Source organism: Ursus maritimus, unplaced genomic scaffold, assembly GCF_017311325.1.
Source record: "Ursus maritimus isolate PB19 unplaced genomic scaffold, ASM1731132v1 scaffold_1, whole genome shotgun sequence".
NCBI classification, from domain to species: Eukaryota; Metazoa; Chordata; class Mammalia; order Carnivora; family Ursidae; genus Ursus; species Ursus maritimus.
This window is the reverse complement of record NW_024423343.1, coordinates 68,178,445-68,202,081: the sequence shown is the minus strand read 5'-3', so window position 1 is coordinate 68,202,081 and position 23,637 is coordinate 68,178,445. Positions and strand designations below refer to the sequence as shown.

Genomic DNA, 23,637 nt, shown 5'->3' with positions numbered 1-23,637 from the left:
AAAACAAAAACAAAAACAAAAACCCACTTTTTCAGTTTAATGCTGTCACACGGTTTAAAATTTAATTCATGTTAATGATGTTTCTAGTAAGAAAATCTGCCTTTGATCTAGCATTTCCACTCCTAGAATTATGTCCTACAATAAAGTCACACATATAAAGGCGTAAGTAGAAGAATGTTTTTCCAGGATTGTCCATATAGCAAAAGATTTGAGACAACATAAACATGCATTCATAGAGAACCAAGTAAATAAATTATGATACATCGATACGATAGAATACGATGCAGTTGTTAAGTGAATAAGGCAGCTGTGTATACAGTGGTACGAAACGATCTCTAAAATACCTGTTAAGTAAAAAAGTGTAAAAGTAAATTAAGAACCCCACACACACCCATTGAAAATTCATAGCAATATAGAATATCTGGAAGGAAACACAATAAACTGACAATAGTCGTTATTGCTGAGGGAGGGAGGAACTCAAGGATTAGAAGGCAGGGGTGGGAGGAGCACTCACTTTTCACTAAAAAATACTTCTGTAACTTTAGCTATTTGTGTTACATATATATCTTACCTATTCAAAATATTTTAAGATGTGAATTAAAATAATCCATTAAATTTGGAAGAAAAAAAGTAAATGTGATCCACTATGGGCATACTTTCATATAGCATAATAGCCTAAAGTACTTGTAAATTTCCAGACTGTTACTTAGTTAACTCCAAATCAGTATTTAACAATATAAATCACAATTTAATGTCTAATTATCATGATGAAAACAGCTTTTGAATGTTGTATGTGTATAGCTGTATTCAAATACAAGCTGTTTTGACTTTTAACCAACATACCAGAACTAGGAGTGATTTTGTTGCATAATTAGAAAGCAACCTAGAATATATTTTTCTAAGATGTTTTTAAAGATAATGAGAAGCATTTTTAAATGTTTAAGAGAAAAGATATTGTAGTTCCTGGACATCTATCAGAAGAGAAAATTCGAATTCTATTTGTATTAGGCATCATAGTTCAGCATGCTCCTTGTCATTTTGGGCTGGAAGCACCCCAAAACTGGGATTCCCGAGACCTGTTTCCTCAAAGGGACAAGCATAAGTCCCATGAGTTTCCTGCACTTGCAACAGCAAAGCCATCCATGGTGCTCAGCCCTATCAATCAGTCCCAGCACAGGTGGTCAGGATCCACTCTGGGCTCTATACTGAAGCAGATGACTTACCTTCAGACGTCCTTTTTTAATCACAGAAAGAAGTTTCAGTCTTTCAAAAACAACTTCTCCCCTCTCAAGAGCGCTGTAGCAAACCAGTTCTCCAAAACCACCAGATGAACACACTTAAGTTTAGTATACTTACTGTTCATTTGCATTTAAAAGAGTACAAAATTATTTGGAGTTGGCTCAAGTAGTAGTAAGTTCTGATGAAGGAATAGGAGGCTTTAGTAGGACAGACTGAGGAGAATGAATGAAGATGGAGAGCTTGAGACCAAAAATCACACCCAGTCAGCCACCTAGCCTTCTTGTTCAATGCTTGATTGACTTTAAGGGTTCACATTACCACCTCACATAAGCCGCAATGTCACACTAGTCATCAGTAATGCTCACCGAATACAGCTGATTCACCCCTTTCTGGTCCAAGATGGGGTTGTATTTGCTGGCTCCGTTGGTGCATGGGGCTGTGTAACCTTTGTTAGCTATTATGATATGAGAAGAGGTGATGTGTGACACTCTAGGCTGGAACGCTTACTTGCTCTAGGCCAATATGGAACCCTGCAGAACTCTCCTTCCCTCCGCCATGGAGGTCAGCAACCTTCCAAATAACAGAAGCTCTGTCACCTGGGTCCTGGAGAAGAAAATACACCTAGGTGAGCAAGAAATTTTTGTTAATTTGAGCCACTCTTTGGGGTTATTTGTTCTCACGGTATATTCCAGTCTCTCCTTACTGATGCCTATGGGAGATACAGTAACCACGCCTAAGTGACTCAGAAGTAGCAGCCTTTGGGTTTGCAAGATAGTAATTAGGTTGAGTTATCAAATGGTAAATCTGATTTTTTTCTTCCCTTTAGTTTGATAAAACATTTTTTACTTGGTCATTAAGGCCCTTTTCCAAACACAAATATTGACTACACCTCTGGAATGTGTTAGAATTACCCCATTCAGAAACTGAGGAAATGTTTCTTTTTCTCTCTCTTTCCCCTTTCCTCCCATAGTTTGATGAGGAATTCTCCTTGATAGAAAAAAAGAAAAGTGGGTGTCTAGACAATTAGCCCACAAATATATTTTATTAAAGTGCTATGTAAAAAATTTCCTATTCATGGGAAAAGTTGGTATAATTTCATGGCATTCTAAATTCTGTAGTTTGCCACATTGTCCCAATGGAGGAGACGAGGTCGCAGAGCCCTGGAGTAAATTGTTATAGGCAGAGGAAGGCTTGGAAAAAATAGAACTCGACTCTAAGAGGATCACCATCCCACATTTGTATAGCACTTTACGATCTGAAGAGTGTTTTCTTCTCTATGACCTTTCTCAGGCTTTCTTTATCTAGCACATGTCGTCTCTTTGTATGTATATGTCCATGCAACAACACTGCATTTCCCAGGACAAGTCCTCTTCATTCCACATTATTGGCATGGAAATTGAAGCTCGGGGAGTCTAAGGGATTAACTTGTCCAAGATCTCATAGGCAACAAGTGACAGAGTCAAAATTCAAAACCAGATTTTCTGACTAAGTCCAAAGAATTCTCTCACTGTCCTACTCTGCTTGTGGAAACAGGGACAATGGAAAGAAAAAGCCCAGAGAAATCTCAGCCTATGATCAGGGGAAGCTTCCTGGAAGAAGTGGTACCTGTGCACATCCCCAGCCCTGCACTACCAGGTGTCGGTTTTCCCACAAATTAGTGATTGCCTTTATCTTCAGCATGGAACTTAATGTTTGTTAAATGAATAAGCAAACATATTGAATAAGTAAAGATGTTATTTTTAGATGTACAAAAAGCCTTCATTCTTACAAAAATGCACATTTAATTCCTGACCTCATAATCCCAAACCATGACCCCAGGTTTATCCCACAGCATTGCAGGACCCATGGCAACAGTACAAATGGGCGCCCACATACCATACATCAAATTATTTTAGAAGTAGAAAGCAAGCTAACAAGTGGTTAGCTAAAATACAGTCTATTCTCCTACCTTAACAAATACATCTTCATATTGATCAAAAATATTTAAAGTATATGTCAAGCTATGACTTCTAATAACTTAGATTTGCCAAAATACCAAAAACAACAGAATTTAATTTTTTTAAAGATTTATTTATTTTAGAGAGAGAGAGTGCGTGGGGTAGAGGGGCACAAGGAGAGGGAGAGAGAAACTTAAGCAGACTCCTTGCTGAGTGCAAAATCCTATGTGGGGCTCAATCCCACGACCCTGAGATCACCACCTGAGCCAAAACCAGGAGTCCGATGCTTAAATGACTGTATCACCCAGGTGCCCCAGAATTAAATTTTTATCATGCATGCTGTTGGTAGGTCAGTGATGTTTGAGTGAGAAATAAAATAAAAACATATATAATTCACAAATTACCATTTTGTGTTTTATAAAATTTTTCTTGCTTTAATTTCAGCAGAATCACTAAATACTATTGTTATAATCAAGATTTTCACATTATTTATGCTTTATTGACAGTAATGTCAAATTAGATCATCTGTCCCGAGTCACTTGTTTTTAAGTAGATTTCTGTTGGTTCCAGTTTGAAGAACCTTTACTCTGCTGAGATAATCACAACAGAAATTTTCAAATTACTAGTGCAATAGATTTAGAAATGAACAAGATGCACATATCTTGCTCAAACATTGTAATAGAGTCATATAAGATAAATTATTATTATAAAGATAAAATAAAAAAGGTTTTTATTTTCACTATGTGCATAGCTATCATGTATATTACAAATTTTATCTTCTCCCAAAGCAATATGTAGGTCCATTCAGTAATGTAAAGAATCAGTATTCTTTACATGCTTCATGCATTTTAACTTTATACCTACATACATACAAATTTGAGTGTTATAAATTATTTAATTTAATTGAGTTATATAATTGAGTTATATATTAATTATTACTTAACTATTTTTGTTATTATGTTTTATTTTATTACTTTATTTTATTATTATATACCTATAATTATATACTATTATATAATTAAATTATATTAATTGAGTAATATAAATTATTTAATATTGCAGAATTTCTGCAGCCTTAGTGCAACTCTTTCAGATATTGTGCTAATTTAGGAGTACTTCTGGAACCATACGCTGGAAGAAGTGGTGAAGCAAGAAAATAGACACTTGGTACCACTGGGATAGTTCATCATCTAAGAATCTATTTCGTTCAGGCTAATTAAAAGGAAGAATTTGACAAGTCAATCCAGTTATATTTTTCTCTTATCTAATCGTTTTCACTCCTTAAATTACTTCCTGGGCTCTCACTAGTGCAGTGTCTGCAGTATCAATAGTGATTCGATCTACACACCTTCACGTCAGTTGAACAGTTGACTTGTTTGGAGGATATCAAGCAGATTTTAGAGAAACACGTCTCTGAAATTGAATGGTGTCGGTCATAAGAATGAATCACCAAGTGGTAGAGGCACCCATGTGTTCTTCGATGACTTTATGTGTAAGACAAAGGGCCCTCTAGGTGTGGGACCCGTCAGAGGCCCCTTCTGCCTGGGCTAAGAGGTATGCTGCTGGGGGCGCCTGGGTGGCACAACGGTTGGGCGTCTGCCTTCGGCTCAGGGCGTGATCCTGACGTTATGGAATCGAGCCCCACATCAGGCTTCTTCGCTGTGAGCCTGCTTCTTCCTCTCCCACTCCCCCTGCTTGTGTTCCCTCTCTCGCTGGCTGTCTCTATCGCTGTCGAATAAATAAATAAAATCTTAAAAAAAAAAAAAAAGAAAAGAGGTATGCTGCTGAAGACCCATTGCAGTGGTGCTGGGGGCCGTCCTAAGGGGTTTAAGCCACTGCTGTAAAGTCTGAGGGAGCTTTTTGCCAGACCCCCTTCCACTTTACCTGTTCATCATCAATTATTCGTGGCTGAGGATACGTAAGAAAAATAAAATAGTACTAGTATGATTTAGCACATATATTCCCAAGCACCACTATAAGCGTTTTACGTACATTATCATATTTAATCCTGACAACAACCCATGAGGTAAATACTCTCACTCTTCCCCGTCTTATAAATGAGAAAATTGAGACATATAACGGTTAAGTAATCAGCCTCCGATCGCAATGTTGTAAGGCGGAGCTGGTACTTAGAATAAGGAAGCCTGCCTCCAGAGCCTTCTCTCATAGAACAGAAGTTAGTCATAACCCTTTTATTCCATGACTTCCTCTCTCTTCAGGTCTTAATCTTTATTTGCTTTTTGATCACTTAAAATAATTTTTCAGAAAAGTCCGTGTAGAGGAGCATGTGGAGAGTGTTGAAAGCGCTTGGCTTCAAATCCCAGCTCTACCACTTTCCAATCACCTGGCCTTGGAAGCCACACTAGCAACGTGGAGATGGTCACAGGACAGCTCTCACAGAGTTTGTATAAGGAATAAATGAAGGGCGCCTGGGTGGCTCAGTTGGTTAATCGTCTGCCTTTGGCTCAGATCATGATCCCAGAGTCCTGGGATCCAGCCCCATGGGGGGGTGGGGGAAGCTCCCTTGCGTGGGCACAGGAGTCTACTTCTCCCCCTCTCCCTCTGCCCCTCCCTCCTGCTCAGGCTTGCGCACTCTCTCACGCTCGCTCTCTCTCCAGTGTGCTCTCTCTCAAATAAATAAAATCTTAAAAAAAAAAAAAAAAAAAGAATAAGTGAGTTACCAGTGTAAAGAACTCATAATAGTAAGTGCTGTACAAATATTTGCTTCCGTTGGTGGTGGTGTTATATATGGTTTATTTTCTGAGCGCTCCAATAGGGATAAAAATAGTACCTTCCTCGAAGTTTGTTGAGTATTAGATGAGTTAAAATATGGGCACTAAAACAATGCACCCCACAGAGGAAATGCTGTTCGCTAGTTATATCATCATCATCATTTGTTATTATTATTCTTACGTGTGATGTATTTTCTGAGGCTCCCAACACAGGAGAAAAATCTTTTCATTTCTTTCACTCATGAGTGAAACTTCAGCTCAATATAAGTAGTTGGGTCACTGGAAATGTGTGCCTTTCAGTGGCACTCGTCTCAACCTTTTTTTCCCCAGCACCCTGAGGCGAGGGGCACCCCCCCCCCCAGCGGTGCCTGGGGCTACCGAGATATTCTGAGACTGCTTAAGTGGTGAGCAGAAGGAACACAGAAGGGGAGTGAGGGGAGCGAGAGAGGGAAGACGAAAACAGAAATAAAGAAGGATGAAAAGAGCCAGGCCTTGGAGGAGCCGCACTGCAAGCAGCCGTCAAAGGCTTAACCGGAGGAAAGCAGACGAGCGCGTCCGCCTGTGCAAGGTGACGGGTGGTCTGGGAAGAGCAGCGAGAATGCCGGGAAGTTCGCAAGTTTGTTGCTGGACTGCGGGGAAATTTCTCTCTGGTGAGCTCAATTTTCCCTACAAAATAGGAAGTAGAGTCATCTGCCAGTAGCGAGGCTGGGGAAGTCGTAAGGTCCGGGTTTCGAAAAAGAGAATAGAGGAAGTTTGAGACGGTGGTTGTGGACAAGGGGAGAGGCGATGGGCCGCGCGGCGGGCCTAGATGACTCCGCCGGGGCTCCACAGACGGGCGGTTGCGCGGTTTCCTTCAGCGGCGCTCGGAACGGCTGCACGGGCGCCGGGAAGACAGACAGCCGGGGAACCTCTGCAGAGCTGTCGCCGCGGAAAGCAAGCGAAGTTTAAAGATTCTGACAAGACAGAGGATGAACTGATCAATCAGAACAACTAGGCTAAGTCGAGAAGGAAGACGGCGAAGGAGCTGGAAGGGAGGAAGTGGGGTTTATCTCGGGATAAATGAGATTAGAAAGCAAAGGAGGTGGGAGCAGACTAGTGTGAAGGTTGTCAGGCAGCGTAACTACGGGCAGAGATTAGTAAACAGTCCAGATTTGAATACATGTCAGTATAAGCAGTTCTGCATTATGACAACATCGGGGTGCCCCCCAGGGGAGTGAGAGGGAGGGTTGAAGAGAAATGAAAGTGAAGGTCCCTGGGGATGAGAAATAAAGAAACTGAGCGTCCAGGCTCTTGGATGGTGCCGAAGTTTACTGAGGCTGCAAAGCCCTACAAACTGGGTAGCTGGAACAACAGTAATTCATTTCCTCGCAGTTCTGGAGGCTAGCAATCTGAGATCAAGGTGTCATCAGGGTTGATTTCTTCTGAAGGCTCTCTCCTCGACATGTACATGGCTGGCTTCTTCCCGTGCCTTCGCATGGTCTTTCTTCTGTGCGTCTAGGTCCTATCCTCTTCTTGGAAGGATACCAGTCATATGGGATTAGGGCCCATCTCAATGATTTCATTTTACTTTAATTACTCTTTAAAGACCGTATCTCTGCATATAGTCATATTTTGAGATTCCAGGGGTTTGGACTTCAACATAAGAATTTGGGGAGGACAAAATTCAGCCCATGACTGGTGGGTCACCCACAGAGAGACTGAGAAGGATGGTAGAAAGCAAAGTAGCGATGAAGAGCATAAATGAAGTACTAAGTTCTTTAGTGACCGAGGGCCTGATTAATTAGCTTTCTGCTGTTTCACAGAGGCCATGTCTTCTTGCATATTACTTAGGATTCCAAACTCTTTTCTTCTTGCAATACTTTTTTTCATAGACCCATAACCTCTCCACTCCAGCAACCCTCAGTTTGTTTCCTCAGATTAAGAGTCTCTCATGGTTTGTCTCCCTCTCTGGTTTCATCATTTCATTTTTTCCTCTCTTCCCCTATGATCCTCTGCCTTGTTTCTCAAATTCCACATATGAGTGAGATCATATGCTAATTGTCTTTCTCTGCAATTATCATATGGTTTCACTCATTTATGGAACATAAGAAATAACAGCAAGATCGGTAGGAGAAGGAAGGGAAGAATGAAGGGGGGGTAAACAGAAGGGGGAATGGACCACAAGAGACTATGGACTCTGGGAAACAAACTGAGGGCTTCAGAGGGGAGGGGAGTGGGGGATTGGGATAGGCCGGTGATGGGTATTAAGGAGGGCACGTATTGCATGGAGCACTGGGTGTTATCCGCAAACAATGAATCATGGAACACTACATCAAGAACTAATGATGTACTGTATGGTGACTAACATAAAGTAATAAAAAATTATTATTAAAAAAAAGATAATTGTCATTCTCTGATTGGCTTATTTCGCTTAGCATGAAGTTCCATCCACATAGTTGCAAATGGCAAGCTTTCATCTTTTGAAGGCTGCATAATATTTGTGTGTGTGTGTGTGTGTGTGTGTGTGTGTGTATCACATCTTCTTTATCCGTTCATCTGTCAATGGACATCTAGGCTCTTTCCATGGTTTGGCTATTGTGGACATTGCTGCTATCAACACTGGGGTGCACATGCCCCTTCAGATCACTACATTTGTACCTTTGGGGTAAATACCCAGTAGTGCAATCCATGTTAACTTTTGTTGTAGTCTTGGTCTTTTGTCTTTTACCAAAAGATGGGGTGTGTGGCTTGCAAAATCCTATCCTTTTAGGCATTGGTGTGATCCCTCATTGCCTGTGCAGCTGGGCATCTGGCTGGTGTGCAGAGTTCCTGGCCATGGCCCGTATCTGACAGATACCCATCCTATGTAACAGGGCAAGGCTGAAGTCGAACACACTCCCATCCTTGGCTAGATTCTCTAATACACTGAAGGACATAAAGCTACATCTACAACATACGCACTACTAGGACTGTTGGAACTTTCTCATTTTCTGCTCTTCTTTGTCAAAATAATATCTACCTTTTATTGAACAAAGCATTGTACGAGGCCCTGTGAATTGAGCTCTCTATTTTTTATCTCATTTAATACAGCAATCCCAGATGAGGACATTGAGAAAAGAGACTTTAAATAAACTACCCAGAGTCACCCAGCTGGTAAGTGGCAAGTCTGTCTGGCTCTTAAGTACTACACTCAACGACAATGCTTTATTTGTGGGGAGCAAATGTTCCCAGGTGCAATGACATACCACCAATCTCATTTCCTGTGAGATGTTTATGAAAAATGAGAATAAAGGAAAACGGTGTATCTCAAAAGGTACTTCCTATGCCGTCCTCCCCCACCAGGGGTCAATTTTTCCAGGGTCAATGGAGAAATACATGGCTTTTTACCTCCTTTCAGCTTAACTGGCTTATTCTATTTCAGGAGGCAAAAATTGGTTAGGTCACAAATTGTCTTGCTCAATCTACTTTTATTTGGCTTGTGGTAATGGGTAAATTGTTCACAGGTTTTAGCAATAGATTATCTGTCAGTTTTCATTTTTAACATGAGGTAATGTGAGATTTTGTCTTTTGTCAATGTTTCACAGACATTGTAGTGTGAGATTGGGAGAAACTGAATCAGAGACTAGTATTTGAATGCTATTTTATCACAGAATTTTTACTGTGTCTCTGTGTGTGGGGAGGGTCGGGGGGTGTCTAACCTCTTTCTTAAATTTTACCACCTTGGAAAATCACTGGCGCCATTGATAATTTGGCGTTTGAGATGCTGAGCTAATGTTGGGAAGGACACATATGTTAAATCATAATGAGAGCTTGCCTACTCATTAATTAAGTAGGTTTTTCCTCTTTGTAGATACTTTGGGCTTTAGAGATTGGGGGTAGAAGGGTCTAAGCAGAATACAGAGAGTAATTTCTTGTATGGAAATTTGCCTTTGCAACACTCACGCTGCTGGACTTGGGTTCAGACTAATAATCAAACCCGTGAGACACAAAAGACTTCACCCGTCTCCAAATTTACTTTGTTTAAAGAAAAAATCAGAACAAGTTAGAGCACAGTATATAAGTACCAAGTAAACAATACAAATGACATTTCGTAGAGTAGAGGTCTCATAATTCGCAGGCACAGCTCTCAATGTCCCAGTGCATGGTCATGACAACAAATGATGTTGAGTGGACACAGACCCTCTCAACTCGAGAAAGCCATCAGTTCTGGGGTACCTTCAGTTTTTACACCTAACCATGCAGTCCCCTCAGGGCTTCGGGATTCATGCCCATTCTCTCAACCATGAATTGCAGGTACTCAGTTTGGGTACATTATAGGATTCTCATTTATTTTGAATCTGGCATAGGGAAACTTCTAACAGTTCCTCGAGTTGTGTTACAGGAAAGATTAAGACCAAGGGTCAAATGCTTAGGCACCCTGAAGCTAATGAGCCAGAACGTGCTCTGAACCTTTCCTTGAGCCTGCGAAGCCAGCTACAAAAATAAGCTTTTGTTACTTAAAAGTTCCCTGACTTTATAGGAAGCATTTTTCATTTTTCAAGAGACAAATGCACCTTTTAAAAAATAGGGAAAGAGAAGAAATTCAATTCCTGAAATTCCTTTTTGTTTTCTTAAAAAGAAATAAATACTGGCTCTCTAACCCAAAACAAGTTTCACTTTAGTGTTCAAACAAGTGAACATCCAGAAACATAGTAATTGGCGTAAAGTTTGGGGAAATCTACTTGCTCAGAAAACCCTCTCAAGAGGGTTCTCAAAAAATTAAAAAGACAGCTACCATATGATCTGACAATTCCACTTCTGGGTGTTTATCTGAAGATAACAAAAACACCAATTCAAAAGGATATGTGCACCCCTCTGTCCATTGCAGCATTATTCACAATAGCCCAGATATGGAAGCAACCTACGTGTCCATCGATAGATGAATGGATAAAGATGCAGTGTGTGAAGATATATATACAATGGAATATTATTCAGCCATTAAAAAATGAAATCTTGCCATTTGTGGCAACAAGGATGGACCTAGAGGATATTATGCTGGATGAAATAAGTCAGACAGAGAAGGACAAATATCATATGATATCGGGGCGCCTGGGTGGCTCAGTCGTTGGGCGTCTGCCTTCGACTCAGGGCGTGGTCCTGGAGTTCTGGGATCGAGCCCCACGTCAGGCTCTTCCACTGGGAGCCTGCTTCTTCCTCTCCCACTCCCCCTGCTTGTGTTCCCTCTCTCACTGGCTCTCTCTCTGCCAAATGAATAAATAAAATCTTAAAAAAAATATATCATATGATATCACTTACACGTGAAATGTAAAAAACAAAACAAATTAACAAACAAAACAAAACAAAACAGACTCCTAGATAAAGGAAACAAACTGTTGGTTACCAAAGGGGGACCAGACATTGGGGGGCAGGACAAAATAGGTGAAGGAGATTAAGAGGTACAAACTTCCAGTTATAAAACAAATAAATCATGGGGTTGTAACATACAGCATAGGAAATGTAATTAATAATATTGCAATAACTTTGGACGTGACAGATGGTAACTAGATGTATTGTGGGGATAATGTCGTCATGTATAAAAATATCAAATCACTAAGATGTACACCTGAAACTAACAGGATATTATATGTCAATTGTACTTCAATTAAAGATTTTATTGATTGATTGATTTGAGAGGTAGGAAGGGCAGAGGGGGAGGGAGACAGAATCTCCAGCAGACTCTGCACTGAGCACACAGCCCAAAGTAGGGCTTGATCCCATGACACTGACTTCATGACCTGAGCAGAACCAAGAGTTGGACGCTCAACTGACTAAGCCACTCAGGTGCCCCAATTATACAATTAAAATAAAAAAGAATCCTATCAAAAATCGGACACATACATTTATTGATAACTCATTTTTGCTGATCTTATACAAAGGAAGATATTGCCCATGATGCCCATGATAGTTACTTTTATTTCCATATGCATATACTATATGAGGCCATGTGCAAAGAACATTATATTGTTTAATCTATAGCATAAAATAGCATTCTTTTATATCCTTCAGTCCTCAACCATCTGTTACGTTTATCCTAAAAAATATAATAATTAAAATTTTACATATATATAAATAAAATAAATAAACATATATATCTGTGTTTGTGTGTGTGTGTGTGTGTGTGTGTTTACTAAATTTTTCAAAAATTCCTGGGGAGAACTTTATTATGCCTTTAAAATCCTTATTATTTTGACACGTTTCATGGCTAAATAAAACTGTTTTAATTTAAGCTAAGAAAACTAATTGGTATCAGATACTAAAAGTTCTTGTAAATTGTTGGAAGTGTTAGTTCTGGGAATAGCATTTTTATATTTTTCGTATTGGTTTGCCTTTGAGACAAACTGCAACAAGAAAGCAGGTGATAAGCCTTTGTTAATGCCTCTGGGAGAAAATGCTGTAGCTACAGACTACTGTTGATAAACAGATTTTGAATTAATTAGTTCTACATAATTATGTGAGCCATCAAGTCTCTAAACTCAAATGCAACTTGTCTTATATTGCTTTATATACAAAGAAGAAAAAAATTTTGTTTCGTACCTTACCTCTTTTAGAGTATAGTTTCAATTTTTTAAAAGCAATGATCGAAATTTTTAAATGGCTTATGTTCAAGGCATATTAAATATTTATTCTCAGATTTATAAAATGAGATAAGAAGGGATTCACTTTGTATAAATTGTTACATTAGTGACAGAATTGGGTCTCAGAACATTCAACTATTCCTTCCTCATACCTAGTGGAAATTATATTTTGTTAACAGAAAATGCCAAAGTGAACATCCTAAGAGAAGTAGCCTGGCAATAAAAGAGTCAAGCTTTCCCCAACATATTTTTAAGAATTTTCCTGCACAGCTACAATAGCAAAAACAACAACAAAAAAAAGTTTTTAAAGAAAAGCAGAGGAAAATGCTTAAAAAAGTAATAAGCAGGAAAAAACCTCAAACATTTCTGACAGACATAAAAGAAGCCTCAATAAATGGAAAAAAATGACATAAGAAGATTTAATATTGTACAAATGTTAATTATTATTACCAAGTATCAATACATAAGTTTAAAATAATGTAATCAAAAGTTTAATTAGATTTTTGGAATTCTGGCCAATTTTTAAAGGAATGATCTAGAAGAAAACCATGAGGATGAGATATATTTAAAAGAAGATTTGTGTTGAGTAACTTGCTCTACTAGAAACTGACATATATTATAAAACCACAATAATTTTTAAAAAGTGTTATGGACTAGTGTAAGAATAGGCAGAGAAGGGGCACTTGGGTGGCTCAGATGGTTGAACGTCTTCCTTTGGCTTATGCTGTGATCCCAAGGTCCTGGAATCGAGCCCCACATTGGGCTTCCTGCTCAGCGGAGGGTCTGCTTCTCCCTCTCCCTCTGCTCCTCCCCCCACTCACTCTCTCTCTCAAGAAAATAAATAAAATCTTAAAAAAAAAAAGAATAGGCAGAGAAATCAAAGAAACAGCATAGATGGCCCAAAGACAGACCAACATAAGTTAAAATTTACCCTAAGCACATAATCCAAGCTTTGTTGCCAATCATTTGTTTTAATGCTTTGCTAAATAGCAAAAATCATGAGAAACTCCTGAAGTAGTCAACGACAGGAGATGAGTAAAACAATGACGGCATATCTATCTCGGTGGTGGAGTATTATATAACCATGTAAAAGCATAGGTTTGACAAATAACTGATGGAAAAACGTTCATGAAAAAATATTAAGCGAAAAACACCTGATTCAAGACTATGTATATATTTACATATATTTTATATGTAAGTGTATATAAATAAAAATACATAGATTCATTTGTATTAGGCATATTTGATTTTTTAAAGACTTAAAAGACATACAACAAAGTTTTAAAATCAGCTAGCTGTATATAATAAAATTATATGTGACTTTTTACTTTCTTTTTTACATTTGTTTGTACTTCCCAATTTTCCCATAATTGTTGACATCTAAGAGACTTTATGTATACCTCTACCTCAGTAAAAGAATGGGATACATGAAATATCTTAAAAGCTGGTTTACTTTATTTTATTTCAATAGTTAGTTTATGGCTTATCCAAATCTGTTGATACTGACTTCAGCCACTTAAAATGCAAAGTCTGATTTCTCTGTGGCTTCCAATTTCAAAAAATCAAATGTCATGTTTTCCTTCCCAATAAGAACATATAAGTAATACATATGTCAATGCAAGGCGATATTAGTTTGCTGTTCCAGATCTGTTATACAATTATATTAAGTCCAGTTTTACACTTCTCAGTAGAAAAAAAGCTTATATTTTTAATACCAGGATAATAATTCTCAGTAAAACAAGACCTATTTATAATTTGTCTTTGAATCATCTTTATATGTATTTGTCTATAAATAACAGAGATCTCTAACTCAAAATTAATTGAGCAATGAGAAAATTTACTTCCACGGAAGTCTGGAGCTCGGGTGGGCTCGAAGTGGTCTGATCAGGGGCTCAGTTATGTCAAAAGAGTCCACGCCCATTTCACTTCTCCACTCAGGCATTTTTACTGCCTCAGTTTCCAGGCTGGTTCCCTTCATGGGAACAAGAGGGATGCAGTGGCTTTAGTCACAAAACGTCAAGAGGAATAACATGGGCCACCTCTTCCTATGTCTCTTCCTTTCACAGAAGCCCTCGTCAGACCTTGTCAGACTGCTCAAATCTCCTTGGCCAGGACAGAGTCATGTGGCCAGCCTTAACCCAATGCAAGGGGAAGGGGATTAACATAATTATAATAGACAATATGGCTTGGGGTCAGCTTTCCCTGAGACCCTTGGAAAACGGATATGTAAACACAATCTGGGTTCTGCTGTGGAAAAGGAAGACTGGGTGTGGAGGCAAGGGCGGGGTGGGGATGACGGTGGGGTAGTGTGGCATGAATGTTGGATAGGCAATCTATTCTCCAATCCTCCATTGCTGATAATGGCAATAAGAAGAGGGAGGATACTTTCTTAACTAAAGATAGTAAGAGACACTGTGATAGATGCTGAAGTTCTAACAGTGGACGGGACCTAACCTTTCTCCTCCAGGAGCTTACAGTTTTAACAGAGAAGATACACAAGTGAGCAGACAGCTCCAACATAGGGTGCTACGTCATGGAGCCTGGGAAGCTACCGGGATGGGGCACTTAACCAGCCTGGAGTACCAAAGAAGCAACATCTAAGCTAGGTCCTGAAATTTGAGGAGTTAGTCCTGTGTCTATCAAGAGGTTGGCATGTCTGGGGAGCCAGGAAGCGTAGAGGCTAAAGATGTAAACAGGATAGAGATCGTGCTGAGAAACTTACTTTGGGTCCTGAAGAAATTGGGAATCCAGTGTTAAAATCAAGAAATAATATAACCTGATTTCCTTTTTAGAGCATTTAGTCCATCTGTGGAGTGGAGACAAGCCTAGATTTAGGGATCATTTAGATGTTTTTAAAGTAATCCAGCCCAGAAATCTGGAAATTAGAGGATGATTTGAGTTTACAGTCCAGGCAACAAAATGGATGCTGGTACTATTGACAGAAATAGGTAACCCACGAGGGTCAAACAAGTGTGGGGAGAGATTATGAGTTTAGTTTCAGACATTATGTGTTTGAAGTGCTTATGGGACATCTAGATGGAAATGTGCAGTAGACAGTACTGTTTGGTTAGGCTTCCTATGACTATACCAACATTATGGAATTGCTATTAAATACCCCCCATGAAAATCTCAGCAAATAATACTAGCAATTGCCAGATTATCCAGGCATTTTCTTTATTTCTCGCTCTGACATGATTTGAGTGATATGATGAGAAAAGTCATAGCAAATGTTTTGCATGCTGACAATTTAAACTAATAGATATTTTTAGATGTTGTGTAAGAAAAGAGCTCTGGGCTAAAAATGATGCTGACATTTAAAGGCTCTCTGTAAACTTCAGAAATGTGTAGCCTTAGACACCAGGGCTAGGAGTTTAGAAATAATGCTTAACATCTAAACTTAATGCTTTTTCAACTTTGTTTTCTGTCTTAGGTTCAGACATTCTTACCCCTGTGCACTTTAAAAATGTGCACTCTTCTATGTTGGGCCCAAAGAGCCTGACTTATTTTGGGTTCAGATTATTTCTGGCAGGTCTGTTCTTTCTAGGCCTTTCGTTCCTCTTCCCAAGTGTCTCTGGAGGGCAGAAGTCTAGGTCTTATTCTCCATGAACAAAATGGTCTTCAGTCTAAAAAACATTGATATAAATCCTTTTTAAGATTCATCCAAACTATATTTTTAATAATATTTTTGTTTTGTATAATTTTACATAATTTATGTTATACAGATTCCTGGTAGAAATTTGGAAAATACAGAAATGCATAAAAAAAAGTAAAACTGAATCATAATGGTACCACCCAGAGATAGCAATTGTTAACATTTTGTTATATTTATAATCTTCTTTGTGTCTGTATATGATATAAATATATTGTTTTCTTAAAAATCAGGATTATATCCCACAAAATATTGTGTAAGCCTGATTTTTATTTGCCATTTATCATGACCATCTTGCCATATCTTTGAGTATGCTTTAAGAGCATGATTTTTTTAATAACAATTTTATTACATCATATTATATAATGAAAATCATTATTTAACCAAGCAATCCTGCTTCTGTGGACATTTAGGCAATTTTCATTTTTTTATAATATAAATAAATGTTGGGTGAATATCCATGACCGTAAGTCTTTGTGACTTTGATTATTAAGGAAATCCTCAAAAGTCGAATTACTGGGTCAAAGGATGTGACCATCTTAAAAGCTTTTGGTGCATATTTTGCCAAATGCTCATTCCCAAGAAGTCTGTACAAATCTATACTCTCACCACTAATGTATATGCCATCTAGTCCAGAGTAAGTGACTTGTGGTTTACTTCTCTAATAAGTACCATTAGAACAAGACTTCTTTAATGTTTTCATAGTTCCTAAACCACTTTCTTATACTCTAAAGTTGACGAATGAGGTTCTTCATTTCATTCTGAGGCTACAACCCCCTAGAAGGAGGAAAGAGCCACGGATTTGGGGGTGGAGAACTAGGCTCTAGTTTTAGCTCTTTTACCAACTAAACTCAGTGTTGAGGCTGGCAATCTAACTTCCTCCAGCCTTGGTTTTCTCTGTCCCAATGCCAAGACTGTACTAGAGACTGAAGATCTCCATAGTCCCTTTCCTAAGGAGAATAATAATAACAATTTTTTTATAGGTAAAACAAGAATTTTGCAAACAGTCTCAGTAAGTGTTGTTACAGCATCTGATCTAAGAACATGGCATGATGGTCTTCTCTAAGTAAATTGTTCTTTCTTTGACAAGCTAGTATCCTTCCTCTGTAAGCAGATTCTGAAGCTTAGACAGTCAAAATTAGAAGTAGTGGACTGTTCAGCCACCTTCAGGATATGGATAGACCCCAAAATCTCCCCCCACCTCATTCATTCCACCATTACAGCTTTATGCCTTACATCTACAAATAAAATAAATAATCTTAGGAGGAAATTCATAATCACAGCCTTGAGGAGGCTGGGCCTCTAGTGGGAGTAGGAATCCTAGGGCCATTTAAATAAGCCTGTAGTGAGGGCTAATGATATAAAACCACACCAAAATCCCTTAGAAATCATTGCCCAAAAAATGTCTATAAACATTCAAGAAGATTTGATAGTACAACCAAAGTCCCTTGATTTTACTTCTTCCCCTTTGTTTCACCATTACCCTTGGGCAACCAAAAGTGTTTTCCAGCCATTTCTCGTCTTTCCAGATTTTCCAAGCTTTTAATTCATTCATATCTAAATCCTAAGAGACGTTGTATCTGTTGAACAAAATATCTCAGCTACGTTTGGTTGACAGATTTTTAACAATATATATTTATCTAGAAAAGGAAAAGCAAAGTATTAACAACCCCCAAAACCCCAAATAATTCAAAGAAGTATCAAATTATCTTACAGATAATAAAGTACTACAGCTATCTTTGGCTCCTAAGAACCTCTGATTTGCCCACAATTTATTCATAATAAGCAAGCAGATATGCAATCACCAAGTGTCTTATGACTCCTAAGAGAGAACACAGGATTGCAACAAGGATTTGGGGTAAAGGGCAGCAAAGGTCATCAGGCTGAGGCTGCCCAGATGGACCTCAAAGGGAACCTCACCCTGGTTGTTACATATGTCTCAGACGCACACTGCTCAACTCTTACACCTTGGTAGCCATCGAACCCTGAAATACTACTGCAACATTAACTTCGATTTTTTTTTACCTTCCTACAGAAGGCAAATTTCAATGCTTTCACCTAAATAGACTCACTGAAGGTTATAGGCAGTAGTTCTCACCAAAATATTAAATACATGCATTATACATATACTCGTGCATGTATTTAAGTAATACAAACTTGCTCTAACACTTCACGAAGGGGACAATCCCCTTTCAGAGAAGTGAAAGATGGGGTGGAAGGCAGGAAGCATTTTTTGGGATAAAGAATAAAAAATAAGGAAGAGAAAAATGGAAAAATCTCAGATCAGCTGGGGGACACAGTCGACCTTGTTTGGAATGAGAAGGCCCAGGATTGGCCTGGCATTTGGGAATTAGCTTACTGGATATTCTGTGTGTCTGGCCAAGCAGGGCATTTACAGGGACATGAAAGTTATCTAAATTTTATTTTGCTCATATGGCACCATGGGCAAGAGCAGCTCCATCTTGGGCCCAGAAAATTATTTCCAAAACCCCTAACCAATTAAATCAATCTTTTCAAAAGTACGTCTCCAGGATCAGTATTTTTGTTGGGCTCCCCAGGTAATTCCAGTATGTACCCAAGGCTAAGACCTCCGATGCAAGATTTATCTCAGGTAACTATTATATACACTTGGGCTTTTTGTGTTTATTTGAGTAATACAGAGCCAGAAATTATAGTAACAATTAATGAAGTGAATCTCCCACAGCCTGCCCATACCCGGAGTCCCAACTATATTGACCCTTCTTTGTGAGGCACCGGCTGTGGTGTTTGTCTTACCCCAACCTGAATCTTCAATTCCCTGCTTGGGAGTCCTGAGGTCACCCCAGGAATTCTAACACACCTCATAACATTTTTGTTTTTTTCTCAGCCAACTCTGAAACCACTTCGCTCAGAATTCCTGAAAGGGCCTAGAATTATCTCTCTCCCTGAGATGCTAAATCAGCTCAGGTGGACGGCTGTTAATGTGAATCCTCTGGAATCTGTTACTTCTATGAAGGGTTTAGAAAAGCCTAGAACATGGCAGCTTCAAGGGATGATTGGCGGAGAGAGGAGGGCAAGGGAGGATCTCTGGACCCTCCTGAACATCACCTCCTTTCCTCCCTCTATTCTTTGACATGGACAATTCCCATTTTCTCTCTCTCTTATATATCTTATATAGGGTACCATAAGAACTCAGCTTCAAAGTGCTAGAACGATTCCCTTGGCAAAAAGACAAGCACCCACTCAACCTCTTCACTCCGTCTAAGGGGTCTGCTTTCTCCTTGGGTGTCACATTACCAAAAAAAAGGATATATTTGAATTATCCTATTAGGATTTTTCTCATGACCAGTTTAGAAATGTCACTTATTTATATTTATCAAAATATTGTATATATTCATTATGATTTCTGAACAACTGGCCTTCCCAACTCAAGGCCGGAATTTTTAAGTATTATAGTTGTTGTTTTTTTAACTTAGAATGACGACATTTACACCTACACGTTTAGGAAGTAGGTAAATGTCGGGGTTTGTGTGTTGCCATTGTGATGAGCATATGGAAGACAATGGTTGTCAAGCAAAATTTCCGTGTGAAATTCCAGACACCAGACTACAAAATGTAACCATATATAGCCACTCCTTTCCTACTGACTTAGGACAAAGCAGGTAGTTACAAATCGTGTGTAGTCTTGTCTCTTTATCTCAGACAATAGGAATCTTCCTAGCAAAAAATCTGTTTTGCTTGAAGAACAACTTCAGTTTCCTTGGAGAGTCACTGAACCCAGATTCGTAGTTCAAACGCAGCAGCTCTTCACTGTATCATTTTCCTGTCTCCTGGCTTTGTCTGCAGGCTGGGGTGGCTGTCATTAGGTCTCCTCACTGCATTTTTTCATCATGCACATTGTACGTATTCTGAATCATCTGGCAACACCGGTTATTCCAGTTCCTTACAACTTACCTGTTATGCCAATTTTGTGATCTCCGGGACTGCATTGTGCTTCCATGATTATGACTCAATAAAATTACAGCTCAGTTCAGACCTCCACAACACGGAAAGAGGTTTGCGGGGTTTGTTTACAAGTAAGGATGCCATATGCTCCTCTAAGAAAAAAAAACATATATATGCTAATTACCAAGGAAGAAATGAGATGAGAAAGCATGGAATTGTTGCAGACCTACTAAGTAAAACAAGGAAGGGGCTTTCTGTGCAATGAGAATAAACATGGTGAATCCATCCCCTTGTGTTTTCTTGGTCAGCTGACTCTATACGGAAAAGGTTAAACAGCAAGAAAAAGGCACTTTCTAGCAGTGGCTACATATGCAGATTAACATATTTCATATTTTAACTTCAAACTGCCTCATATCCTTGTTTGGGTAAATGGAAAATAAGATATTGAATTAAAAAGTCTGCACAAGAACCACCTGCCCCAAGCAACTACAACTGACCAAATCAAAATACGTTTTTTCCTTTACTTTGTGCTGCTTGAACTGGCTGCTCTTCTCTGAGATTTTATCTTCACACTAGAACTTGTTGCTGGGGAAAAATGTGAAGTTCAGTCAATCATTTGTCTTCGAAACAACTGCTGGTGTTTGAATGCAGTTCTACAGGGTTTTTTCTCTCCTCCAGCTGGTTTGTGATTACAGATAAAGCTTTGTTTAAGGGGGAAAAAAAGAAAGAAACCACACAGCTTTCTCCCCCCAACAACACATTGGCAGGAAATTCTGGCACAGTGAGCTAGGCCTCAGAGCAGAGTTGTCAAACCGAGGCACCTTCCTCCACGCACTCTCCAAGTACACGCTACCCAAGGCTCTCTTCAAGCAGAGGTCCATACGGAGCTTCCTCCAGAAGAAACTCCAGCCCACATACTAACCATTCATAACCATTGATGACTAATTTGTAACTAACAACCGCTTATAACTTGGTATCCCCACCAGTTAGGATCTGTACTGACAGTCTAACAAGGGACAGCCCTCAGCAACTTTGTAAACTAAGTAAATAGGCAAGTAGGCTTTGTCTGTTTTGCTGGCAGAACTAAAATAAGAAAAACACAGACAAGCCTTTAGCAAATGGTCCTTTAATGAAGCAAAAACTTCTGGGGGCTAACTCCACTTCTGGTCACTTTAGCCTAATATTACATGAATTCCAAAGGGGCAAACACTTAACATTTAGCCATCGGGTTTCCTTGAAGACACAAATCTCCCTATCTCCTTAGCTCTCAATATGTTACCCAGCAAGGAGTCAGGAATGTATCCAACCTTGCAGCCACATAGACCCAAGTTCAAGTTGTACAGCACAGATGAGTCTCAGCCTCGGTATCTTCATCTTCATAATGGCGTTGGTAATTTTGCAGCAGCATCCTGAATATTTGGAGGATATTTTCTCACCATTTGTTTGCCTCTGCCCAGAGGGAGGATATAACACCCACCATACTCTCTCTCCAATCAGAGGCTGAGTGTTGGAAGGAATAAATATTGTCTTTGTTTTGGCAAATTCAACAATGGCATATGGGGTCTTCTGCAAGGAAACTTTCAGTAGGCTCAGTGACAAAATAAGAAATAAAATGCAGAAGTAAGTAACTATGGCAGAGCAAGACTTGTTTTTGTATGGGGAAAAAGTGGAGCCATAACTGCTCTCTTGAGGTCCTCCTTCAATGCCATCCTGAATTAGGGCAAAGAACCCACAGCTGTGGGCTACTTTGACTGGGGTCTTCACTCTGCCAAGACAGCTGAGACCACCAAACTTCAGGCACACATCTGTTTGCTGGTTGTATAATAATACAAAGTAAAAGTAACCTTAGGCAAGTCCAAGTCAACATTCTTGGCAGTTCTCAAACCTGGTTGGATTTTGTGGTCACGAGTCACTCTACCTGAAATTCTCTGTCCCATGAACCAATAGAGTGGCTTTATAATTGTCCCTTTTACAGATGAAAAATGTGGCAGAAATCAAGTAGCCCAAGGAGACTTGATACTCCCTAGACCGTAAGTTCTTTACGGGCAGGGACATGAGCTATTTACCATTGTATTCCCTATGCATACGGCAGTGCCTGGCACATATTAGGTGTTCGATAATATTTTTTAGTGAGCTAACGAATAATTGAATGAACAAACTGTCATGGCTTTCTCTCTTCTAAACTCAGGTAGGGTGTGTAACAGTAGCATTGAAAGTAGTCTAAAGAGAGGACACTGGACATCCTTGGTTTCACATTTGTTTTTCTCAGTTTGGGTACCTAATGCCTCAAAAATGATGTCAACTTTTTTGTTAAGTGAAATGCACGTATACCTATGGCCCAGCAATTCCACTCTAAGTATTTACCCAAGATAAATGAAAATATATGTCCATTAAAAAACTTGTACAAGAATGTTCATTACAGTTTTTGTGCAAGACTGTTCATAGTAACTTTATTTAAAATAGCCAAAAACTGAAAACAAGACAAATGTTCATCAGCAGGTGAATGGATAAACGTATGGTATTATGTTCATACAAAGAAATACTATTCAGCAATCAAAAGGAACCCACCTGTTATATGCTACATGATATCTTGAATTTCATCCAGATGGAATAATACAGTGTAAGCTCTGGCTTCTTTTGCTCAACATGATGATTTTGAGATCCCTCCAGAGATTGCTAAAGTTAGTTTGCAACAGTTCATAACACAACCACTGGTTATGTACATCTCTTCCCAACCCTACGTTCAGTAATGTCACATTGGTAGCTTGAAATTGCCTGTGGTTGGAGTATACGATGGAAATTGACAAATGCCACAGAAACCTGGGATTTTTTTTTTGGAGAACCAACAAAATTAATATTTTATTTCAATTTTTCAAGTTGAAAAAGATTCAGAAGTCCTTAAATTCTTCTACTAGCTCATCCTTGGATGTTTGCACATTCAAGTCATCATTAAAAATACAATGCCTCATTTAGATCCAATGAGTACTCCTTTTTTCTTTTCTTTTTTAAGATTTTATTTACTAGAGAGAGAGAGGAAGTACAAGTGAGGGAGAGCAGAGCAGTACTCCTTAGGTACCTTTTACCTACTGGACTTGTAATCCACACAAACTCTCGGCTCAGCCAAGCTGCCCAACTAAGACAAGTGGCTGGTTTGACACCACTAAGCTCCTAAAGACACAAATGCTTCAGACACTAGTTCCTAGTTGTGTGAGCCAGTCCCTTCAGAAGCAGCTTTTGTTTTATGCCATTGGGACTAGCAGTGGAAACTTCTTGGTGATGAAAGAAAACACCCCCCATACCCCTCCCCCACTGCTTTGCCTTCTCTGCTTTCACTTTGATAGTTTATCTTGGTCCTCAAATCCTTTATTCCATAACCTCAACCTGGACCTAATGGGATCTCTCTAGAGAGCTATAACTTGGCGCATACCAGGCATCCGCCTGTAAAGAGAACTTTTCCCCCTCAAATAATTCATACAATAAATCATATAATGAGCCAGAGCACAACTTCCTATACTAATACTCTGAATAATAACAAAAACTTCCATTTGTATGATTCCTAAGGC

General features: G+C 39.1%; 1 long non-coding RNA gene across 1 annotated transcript in view; it reads left to right on the top strand.

The window, feature by feature from the left end:
- LOC103659500 overlaps positions 1 to 23,637 on the top strand; it is a 58,871-nt gene that overhangs the window by 9,918 nt on the left and 25,316 nt on the right. Inside the window, exon 2 of the long non-coding RNA XR_567494.2 lies at positions 8,978 to 9,040. This is a non-coding gene — a long non-coding RNA (uncharacterized LOC103659500). The remainder of the gene's footprint in view (positions 1 to 8,977; positions 9,041 to 23,637) is intronic.